Source organism: Macadamia integrifolia, chromosome 3 (genome assembly GCF_013358625.1).
Source record: "Macadamia integrifolia cultivar HAES 741 chromosome 3, SCU_Mint_v3, whole genome shotgun sequence".
Classification (NCBI taxonomy): Eukaryota; Viridiplantae; Streptophyta; class Magnoliopsida; order Proteales; family Proteaceae; genus Macadamia; species Macadamia integrifolia.
Genome location: NC_056559.1, coordinates 24,446,440 through 24,457,387, shown reverse-complemented (window position 1 = coordinate 24,457,387; position 10,948 = coordinate 24,446,440). Strand labels below are relative to the sequence as shown.

Genomic DNA, 10,948 nt, shown 5'->3' with positions numbered 1-10,948 from the left:
CCTTATGTCTTGTTTTGCTTTTCCCAAATTTATTTGCAATAAACTTGACTCCATGTATTCAAGATTTTGGAATGGTGATGGAACCGAAAAGAGAAAAGCTCAACTAATTGGATGGTACAAAATCTGCTCCCCTAAATCCATAGGTGGCTTGGGTATTAGAGATGCTAAAACCTAGAACAGGGCCCTTCTACTCAAATTAGGACGGGCGTTGATTACTTGAGATCAATCCTTATGGACACAAGTCCTCTCTCGTAAATACTTCCCTGACAGGTTAGTTTTTTTCACCCCAAAACTCTAAGAAAAAGAGGATCCACCACTTGGAACAATATTGTAAGTGCTTTACCTATTCTAAACAAAAAGAATTTGCGATGGATTGGTGATGGAAATAACACTAATTTCTGGTTTGATATATGGATCCCAAATTTTACCTTGTTTACAGAGCTAGATTTCCTTTTTTGCCAAATTCCCCTCCTCCTACAAAGGTAAGTTACTTCTTGATTGGGGAAATTGGAATACAGGCCTATTATCCTCTTCTCTTCCCTTACCTGTTATGAATAATAATATGCAAATCCCTATAAATAATAACCCTTATAGATGGTGGTGCCACATATCAATAAAGGGAGCCCTCACTACTAAAATGGCTGCAAAATTTTTGAAGTGTGGTCAACATTCACTGGTTGTGCTTTGGATCAAGTAGCCTGAATCAATACGAGCGGAAGGGACCAAGTTGCAGGTCGGGTGGCCATTGGGCGGATCGGGTTGGGTAACCCGACAGGTCTGAATCTGCGGGTATCCGCAGTCCGCGCACGTCTATCTAATAAAAGATAGGGGGCAAAATTGGGAGGTTGAAGATTTCAATTGAACCAGAAATAACCAGAGTTTTTTTTTTTTTTTTTTTTTTTTTTAATTTTACATTCCATATCTCGCGGGCAAAATTTCCGCCGAAATGGCGCTTCATATGATGACTCCTCATTAGAGAGGTCAGAGTCGCGCGTTTCTTTTTTTGTGACAGTTGACATCCTTCTTTGGTCATCTGTATTCCAAAGGAGCCGAGAGAACACCGAAGAACGACTGCTCATGCTGCCTCTTCAATCACTAACAGGTTCTCTCTTATTCTCTCTCTCTGTATAGTAATCTCCTTGTTTCTGTTGGTTCTTTAATTCGTGGAATGTTTGAATCTTTTTTTTTTTTGGATCCATTTTTGGCTCAGTTAAGAATTAACTGGAGAAAACTTGTACGAGTTTCATCTGCTAATTTGGTTTTTGCTCTATGTTGATAAGAGTTTCATTTCAGATATTTATTATTCTTTTCCTCGTTAGTTTCATTCCGATCGAACGAAGGATATATTGGTTTGATAATCCGTCACGGTTGGAAGCTCTGACCTTTTTGTTGCCCCCGTATCCGGTTTTTTTTTCTTTGTTTAACCTAACCAGCTGTGGCATTATATTGGTTCTGTTGCTTTATTCGTAGTTTGAAATCTTGAGCTGCCTCGCTGTGTAGCTCTGCTTGGCTTCAACATGGTTGGTGTACCTGGTTTGGACTTTGTTGAGTTTGATCAGTCTTGTCTTGTTTGCGTTTATTAATCAGCCAGATGTTGTTGGATTAGGGTTTTCCGTTTGAAGGATTGTTGGCTTTTTGGAGGTAAACGTGATACGGAAGTTCTATTTAGTAGATTCATTTTTTTTTTTTTTTTTTTTTTTTTTTTTTTTTTTTTTTTTTTTGTTTTGTCTTCCTCTTTTGTACATTTGTAAATTTGAGAATCAGAATTGCATGCGAGCGATTCTTTTCCTTCGGGGGAGGGGAGTTTTTACCATTGTAGGCAACTGATTTTGAAAAATAAAAAAAAACTTTTTCCAGGGTTTGAAAAATTTGATCGGAATTGGCTCAGGCCGATTTGGATCAGACTGATCCTGCATAGAAACTAGTGTTTAAGAGGGGGGGGGTTGGCCTATTTCACCCATTCTGGTTGATTCGGATCCAGTTCCTGATTCCTGTCTTATAAACCATGATTTTCTTTTTCCAACTTGGCACTTGTCCCAAGAAAATGCCTTTCACACTTATTAGGGTAGCACCCACATTGGCGACAACCATCTTTAATACGTCTATGTTTAGCACTATGCTCTTCACATGTAATCATGCTGAGAGGGTTTTTTGGCGGTTGGGGATTGTTAAGATCTTTACTTGAGTATGGTGAGCGAAATTAACAAACTAATTAATCTTTGTGCTCTAGACTTGTGGGTCCCACAAATGATTTAATATAATGATTCACATCTTGTTACATCACAAGTCGTTTGAGGTGGCATGGCCATGTATAACGGAGGCCTTTGGATGCTCCAAAATGGATGAGTGATTAAATTTAGATTGAAGGAGCTAAAAGAGCCAGATGCAGACCTAAAATGACTCTAAGAGAAGTGGTGAGGAAAGACGTGCATAGCTTAGGCCTTGTAACAAGTATGACAGAGAGGACTGCTAAGAGAATGACAACCGATATCCTCTACAACATTAATATTTATAATGAAGTAACATGTCAGCACAGGACTTCCTTCTCAGACTAGGAAAGGAGTCCTGATCATACTACAACTTTAGTACTTTTCTTAAAACAGAAACAAGACAAATATTGAATCCTAAACTAAGCAGTAAACACAAGATAGACCCACAATAGGAAACAAGGCATATTGTGGCACGCATAAGAGATAGACCACGACTTCTTTAACACTCCCCCTTAAGTTGGAACGTATAAATTATCCAAGGCTAACTTGGAATATCCATGGCAAAAAGTAGGACCATATAGAGGCTTGGTAAATATATCACCAAGTTGTTCAATAGAAGGCACAAACGGAGTTGCAATTAACGTCTTCATGATGGCATCTCTCTCAAAGTGCTAGTCAACTTCATTGTGCTTAGTCTGCTCATGAAACACTGGATTAGTAGAAATATAGCTAGTGGCCTGATTATTACAAAACATCTTCACGGGATGAGTGACCGGACAACTCTTGAAGCAACGACTTCACCCACATTAGTTCAGCTGCAGTGTGTGCCATGGCTTGATATTCAGCCTCAACACTAGACCTGGCCATTGTTGTTTGCTTTTTGCTCCTCCAATTGACTAGGTTACCCCCGACAAAAGTGCAATATCCTGTGGTAGACCGTATGTCATTATCAGGACCAGCCCAAATCAACATCAGACAATCCTACCGGATTAACACTCTGATGAGGACGATAAATAAGCCCCTTTCCTAGAGCTCCTTTTAGATATCTTAAAATACGACATGCCGCACCCTAGTGAATCTTCTTTGGAGATTGCATGAATTGATTGGTAACCCTAACAACAAAAGATATATCTGGCCTAATAACAGTTAGGTGAATAAGCTTTCCAACTAACCTCCTATAACGATGTATGTCTTCAAAATCTTCACTTTCACTGAACGAAACTTTTAATGAGGATCTATAGGGGTGTCAACCAGTTTAGGAGCTAACTTTCCAGCCTCAGATAAGAGGGCTAGCACATATTTCCTTTGTGATAGGATGATCCCTTTCTTGCTCCGTAAAACTTCAATACCCAAAAAATACTTAAGAGAACACAAGTCTTTCATCTGAAAATGTTGACGAAGATAGGATTTCACCTCTACAATACCAGATACATCATTTTCAAATAAATAATATCATCCAGGTAGACAACCACCACAATACATTAGAGTTCTGGCCTCGAACTAAAACTGAATGGTCAGAATAGCACTATGAGAATCCACATTAAGTAATAATGAAGCTGAATTTATCAAACCATATTCTTGGAGACTGTTTCAAACCATAGATGGCCTTGTGAAGTTTGCATAGTTTGGATGAATTCTCCCCCTGAGTAATTCCGGAGGTTGCTACATAAACTTTTCTTGAAGATCACCATAGAAAAAGGCATTGTTAATATCCATCCGATACAAGGGCCAATCTAAGTTTACAACCAGAGAAATAAGAACATGAACCAATTTTTTTTTTTTTTTTTGATGAATAAATAAATTTATTACCAGAGGAGAGAAGAAAATACAAGGGAAAAGAGGGGGAGGGGAGAGGCAAAAGCCAACAAAGAAGCAAACCCTACAGGGAGCAAAACAGAAGCACAAAATAAAACACCAACAGCCCAAAGAGCCAAGGAAAAGCCTATGACTTTAACCAAAATACAATTACACTCAAGAGCCCGGGGAGGGGAGGGGGTGGGAACATGGGGAACAACGGGGAGAGGGGAACTCAAGAATGGGGGATGGTATCAATGGGAAGATTCCAGGAGGCAAGGATATGCCTATTTCTAAGGGAGTTAGGGACGGGACAGAGGGGGAGGGTTTGGATTTTGGAGGAAACATCAAAGAAGATGGTGGTCCAAATCCTATCCGGAGAGTGAGAGTTGGATGATCATTTACGAATGTTACCCTCCATCCAAAGGTGGTTGATGGTAGCAGAGAAGGTAAGTTTTCCAATGGTATCACAGATGGAGGAGCCCGCAGAAGTCATATCAATCCAAATCCATTCCCGACCAAAGGGGAGAATAGGTCTCCTATAGGGCTAACAACGAGACAGGACAGTTTTCCAGATCAAGGAGGAAAGGGGGCAAAGGAAGAAAAGGTGAGGGATATCTTCAGAGCCAAGAGGGCAGAGAAAGCAGGAGGAGTTGACAAGGATATGATGGTGAATGAGGAAGGATTGAGTTGGGAGGCAATTGGAGAGACATCTCCAAATAGTGACGCTATGGCGAGGGATGTGGCCCTTGAACTAGACGAGATTTCACCTAGGAACAACAGGGTCAGAAGATCTAATGAAAGATCAAACAGAGGCAGAGGAGAACAACCCAGTGGAAGAGGGGAGCCCAACACATTTATCTTTGCCTCTATGACCATGGGGAATGGGAGGGATGGAGGACTAGAGATCCGCAAGGGTGGGGAGGAGATGGGGGGGACCACCCAAAGGGAGAGATAATAGAGGATACGAGGGGGAATTTAGGAAGATCAGAGGAATAGATGATCCTAGGAGTGACTAGAGAAGAGAGGATACCAAAAGGGTGCCAGGGGTCCATTTAGAGTAAAGATGTGAATTTGTAACCGAAACCGTTTACCGAAACCGAACCGATCCGTTTACACCGAAACCGTAAAGCCGTTTAGTAAATGGTGCGGTTATGGTTTCAAGTTTCAGGCCGATTAGCTAAACGGGTTGAGTCGGTTTTAACCGTGGAACCCGTTGGTTTCAAACCGAATTGAAACCGTTTAAAACCGTTTAAACCATTTACACTGTTTAAACCGATCCGATTAATCCGTATAACAATTAAATAAAGAAGGGGCAGTAATCCGTGTAACAATTAACAATTAAATTAAGTGCCCATCCTGCTTTGGTATGATTTATTGCAATTCAGTTCAAGTTTAGGCTTTAGATCAAGAACTTGTAATCCATATATGTTACTATATTATTATGTTATCATAGATGGGGTGTTTTGGTTAAACCACCTATCATTTTAATATTTTATGCTGTAGAAGGCTGGACTTAGATGTTGTATGATATTAGTTTTAAATGTTTGAGAAGGGCCATGCAAAGAAATAGCACTAGATTGTCAAATTAAGACATTCCATCGTTAATATAGAATCTCTTATTTGTGGTTGCCAATTATTTTTTGATAAGCTTATGATCTTCAGTTTAGAGATGGTTGCAAGTTATAACAAACCGATTGTGAACCGTTTTACAAACCGTATGGAATAAACCGAAACCAAAACCGTTTAAAACCATGAAATCGACACCGTTTAGAAACCGTGGAAATCGAAACCGTTTACTAAACGGTCACGGTTTCCTAAAGTGGAACCGTTTAGTAAATGGTGCGGTTATGATTTTAGTCAAATAAATGTGAACCGAACCGAACCGATCCGCACCATTTAAACCAAAACCGAACCGATTAACACCCTTAATCTAGAGGGAGGTGGATTGGCCATTTCCAATAGAAAAGGAAATGGCAGTAAGGGCCAGAGGTCTAAAACTGACGATTTTTCTCCAAATCCAGGAAGCATTAGATGAGATGGGAGTGGTCCAGAGAGAGTTATGGTAGAGCAGGGAGGAGTGGACCCAGTCTACCCAGATACTATGATGTTTGGAAACAACTTTCTAGATGAGCTTCACAGGATGCCCATAGAGTCGACCTCTTTAATTCTCCTAATACCAAGGCCTCCTTCCTTTTTAGGTAAACAAACTGTTGCTGCTGAAAATCCGCATGAGCTGATCCTGCACAAGCACAGACTGCAGAGGCCCGGAGCTTTGTCTGGGGTTAGACCTCCGACGCTCAAGTTAAAGATCGGCCGCACAGTTTTTTTGCAGGAGTAATGGTGTGGGTTTTGATGCTTACCTTTTTCCTCCTCTTCGGCACTTATAACCCTTAGGGTTTAGGGTTTCTCTTTTCCTTGGAGGAGTCCTCGGGTCCGCCTCCTTTCCTTTTCGAGTCCTACTCGGATACGTCCTATCCCCTTCGTGGGGAATATTCCCTTTACGCGGTTGACGGAGTCGGAGTCTTTGCAGCCTCTATCAGGTGGGCGACACGTGTCCTTACCCTATGGGGTAATCAATTTGGCCGTATCAGGAGCCCCCTTACTCTCACCAGGAGGCTTTTCCTATGGGAGTAACCAAGTTTTTCATCATCATTTTTTTTTTCTTTTATGCGTCCCTTCGGCCTTATTCCTTCGGCTTCGACCTTAGTCTTGCTTGAGACCGAGACCTTCGGTCAGGTCAGCTCGGCCTGAGCTCCCAACCGAGGTAGGGACCTTCGGTCAGGTCCGCTCGGCCTTAGCCTGAGCTCCCAACCGAGGTTGTGACCTTTGGTCAGGTCCGCTCGGCTTTGGCTTGAGCTCCCAACCGAGGTAAGGACCTTCAGTCAGGTCCTCTCGGCCTTAGCCTGAGCTCCAGACCGAGGTATGGACCTTCGGTCAGGTCCACTCGGCTTTGGCCTGAGCTCCCAACCGAGGTTAAGACCTTCGGTCAAGTCAGCTCGGCCTCGGCCTGAGCTCCCAACCGAGGTAGGGACCTTCGGTCAGGTCTGCTCGGCCTTAGCCTGAGCTCCCAACCAAGGTTGTGACCTTCGGTCAGGTCCGCTCGGCCTTAGCCTGAGCCCCCAACCGAGGTGAGGACCTTCGGTTAGGTCCGCTCGGCCTTGGCCCGAGCTCCCAATCGTGGTATGAACATTCAGTCAGGTCCGCTTTGGTGCAGATCTCGAGGGGTGGTAATTGGTGACGTGACGGCGCCATTAATGCTCGGGAAGTCGTACCGTTTTTCTTCTATTTATAAAGTGTGGGGGTCCATTTGTGGGCCACTTTTGTTTTTCCCTCGGAGAGCCTTCCTTCGGTCTAGGTGTCCCTTTTCCTTTAGCGCTTCGTCTTCACCAAAAGTAAGTACCATGTCTTCTTCATCCGGGTACTATCCCTCGTCCTCCGAGAGGACAAAGTCTCGCCGTAGGTATTGGAGTCCAGGGGGGTCCGAGGGATGTCCTCGGACTCTTCCCCTGATTCGCTCTCTTCTCGTGACTCATCGTCCTCGGCCTCGCCGTCTGGGTCCGAAGGTGGCTCAAACGGTGAGGGATTCAGGGAGAGGGTGCTTGAATCCCGAGCCCAGACCCAGGACCCCCTCGAGGTGGAGGCCTTGCACATCGTCTCCACCATGGATGAGCTGGAGCTGGGGGAGCTAAGGGCCTCCTTCAGTATCTCGGATACTTTCGAGCTCCGGCTACCAAAATCGACCGACCGAGCCAGCTATTGGAACTCCGAAGAGCTGTGCCTATATAAGGAGGCGTTTAAGGCCGGCCTTCGGCTTCCCTTCCATCCTTTCTTTGCCTGGGTGTTTCGGCACTACGGGATTTGTTCGACCCAGCTGACGCCAAACGGATGGTGGCAGCTGCTTAGCTTCGTCGTCCTTTTCTCTAGGCGCCAGAGGCCTCTCTCCCTCCCTCTCTTCGTCAATTGCTTCCTTCTTCAGGCCTGCAAGGGGCTTTCGGGCTGGTACTACTTCAGCCCTCGGAAAGACCTTCGGCTGCTGAACGGTTACCCAACGTCGATCCACGGGTGGACGGAGAAATTCTTCTTCGTGAGGTCGTCCGAGGGGGTGCCCTTCGGCACCGTCTGGGATATCCCCGATTTGAGGACGGTGAACTCTGCTTTTGCCCTTCTTGGGACAGACGCGGAGTCGATGGCGATGGCGAAGCGTCAAGACATCTGGCCTCCGGTTGAGTTTGACAGCCAAATTGATTGCCCCATAGGGTAAGGACACATGTCGCCCACCTGATAGAGGCTGCAAGGACTCCGACTCCGTTAACCGCGTAAAGGGAATATTCCCCACGAAGGGGATAGGACGTATCCGAGTAGGACTCGAAAAGGAAAGGAGGCGGATCCGAGGAGGACTCCTCCAAGGAAAAGAGAAACCCTAAACCCTAAGGGTTATAAGAGAGGGCCGGAGAGGAGGAAAAAGGTAAGCATCAAAACCCACACCATTACTCCTGTAAAAAAACTGTGCTACTGTGCGGCTGATCTCTAACTTGAGCGTCGGAGGACTAACCCCGGACAAAGCTCCGGGCCTCTGCCGTCTGTGCTTGTGCAGGATCAGCTTATACGGATTTTCGGCAGCAACAGATTGGTGCCATCCGTGGGAAACGACAGTAATGGTGGGGAGAACCTACAATCGTAAGAAGACGAGAGCAGCATCGAACATGAATATGGGGGAGGAGGAACCTTCAGGAGGGCTCCCTCCCTCGATGGAAATTGGACGAGAAAGGGGGAACGATAATCGGGAAGGTTCCGTGAGGTACCAGCGTTCGGCTGGATATTCGGTGCGCGAAGATAGTAATCCTCTGCCCCCTCCTGGAGCGTAAGAATATGTGACAAGGGAGCAGTTCAAAGCCCTCTAGGACAAATATGACCAAATGGCCGAGGCAATGAAGGAGGTCTCCAAAACTGTCTCTCAGAAGACCGGCGGAGCACCGCGAGGCCCCCATATCCAGCCCGAGAGAGCTCGAGACGAGGACCGGAGCAGTACAGGATCGATAAGGTCCGGTCATAATATTCGAAACCGAGCAATGAGGGAAAGTCCCGCACCCAGGGGAAGGACGCGGCATGCCGCCGGAGACCGACATGGGGAACCACGCCAAGGAGACGAACAGAGACACAAGGACTCGGGGTTAAAGCAGATGATCCTGGGCCTGAAAGATGAGATCAAGAAGGTGGCAGAAAATCAGACGGGAGCTCGCGAGCCAGACCTCACTAATGACACGGCTTTAGTTGATGAGGTCATGAGGGACCTGCTCCCGATCGGCTTTCGCCTACTAAAGTATGACACTTACGACGGGTCTGGGGACCCCGTCGATCATCTGGAAGGCTTCAAGGTTGCTATGCAGTTCCATCGAGTCTCGGAAAACATTTTGTGTCGCGCCCTGCCATTGACGTTCAGAGGAGCGGCAAGGCTATGGTACAATCGTCCGTCGACGAAGTCGATCCACAGCTTCAGCGATCTAAGTTACTTCTTCGTGAAGGGATTCTCCAGTAGCCAACCCCTTCAGAAGACTACGTTGAACTTGACCAACGTCAAGCAACATGAAGGAGAATCACTGCGAAACTACATGAAGCGCTTCCAACAAGAGAAGATCACGATCAGAGGTCTGGACCCGAAAGAAGAGTTCACAGCCCTGCTGGGGGGCGTCAAGGATAAGGAGCTGAAAAGGTCTTTGGCGAAGCATACACCGAGGAACCTGGCCGAGCTGAGAGCTCGGTGCGATAAGAACATCCAGATGGAAGAAACCCTTCAAGCCGATGAAGAAGCTGAAAGGAAGACGGGAAGGAAAAGGATCTCAAGGGGCGACGACAAACCCTCCGAAGAAGGCAAAAGATGAAAGTCTGAGCGCGGTCGGGCACCCAGTCCACAAGGAAGTTTGAGAAATACGCACCTCTGAACTGGAGATGAACGGATGTACTGATGCAGATAAAGGACTCCCTAGATGCCAGAGCCATGAAGTGGCCAGGGAAGATGGGACGGCACCCCGAGAGACGCAATATGGACAGATATTGCCACTTCCACAGGGACCACGGCCACGGCCACGGCCACGACATCGAAGATTGTTGGCACCTCAAGGGGGAAATAAAAGGAATGATCCGAAGAGGATATCTAAGCCGATTCGTGGACCGCGAAAAGGAGGATGCCCAAGACGATAATGACCGTAGGGACAACAGTCGGAGAGATGGCAGAGGCGCTATGAAAGAAGGGGGCTGCCCGCAGAGGCAATCAGGAACGACGAAGGGACCGGACACCTGAGGAAGCTGACCATCGCCTCTGGGATGGGAATGAGAGCCCAACTAGAGTTATAACGACCATCTGTGGAGGCTTAGCCGCTGGAGAAAGTTCAGTCTCGGCCAGGAAAGCAAAAGCCTATGCGAGAAGCGTATATGTGGCTGAATGGTCGAACAAGAAGGCGAGGATGGGGACAGTTATTTCCTTCTTAGACGACGATCTGGAAGGGGTGCACACTCCGCACGACGATGCCTTGGTAGTCACCATGACCATAGCGGATTGCAGAGTGAAGAGGATCTTAGTGGATAACGGCAGTTCAACTGATATCCTATTCCTTGAGGCTTTCCAGAAGATGGGTGTGGACGAGGGAAAGTTGAAGAAAGTCGAACACCCGTTGCAGGGATTCTCCGACGTCCCAGTAAAAGTGGAAGGATCGATTGAGTTGACAGTAAGAGCTGGCACCGGAGATTGCCAAGTAACAGTCATGATCAACTTCCTGGTAGTAGGCATTACCTCGGCATACAACGCCATACTAGGGAGGGTTGGTTTGAACCTACTAAAGGCTGTTGTCTCCACACCCCATCTCAAGATAAAATTCCTAACTAAGAACGGTGTCGGGGAATCTCGAGGCGATCAGGAGGCATCTTGGAGGTGCTACGCCACTACC

At 46.3% G+C, this 10,948-nt stretch overlaps 1 pseudogene; it reads left to right on the top strand.

Moving 5' to 3' along the window:
- The first annotated feature begins 922 nt into the window (after positions 1–922).
- The window catches only part of LOC122072629, a 147,836-nt pseudogene continuing 137,810 nt past the window's right edge, over positions 923–10,948 (top strand).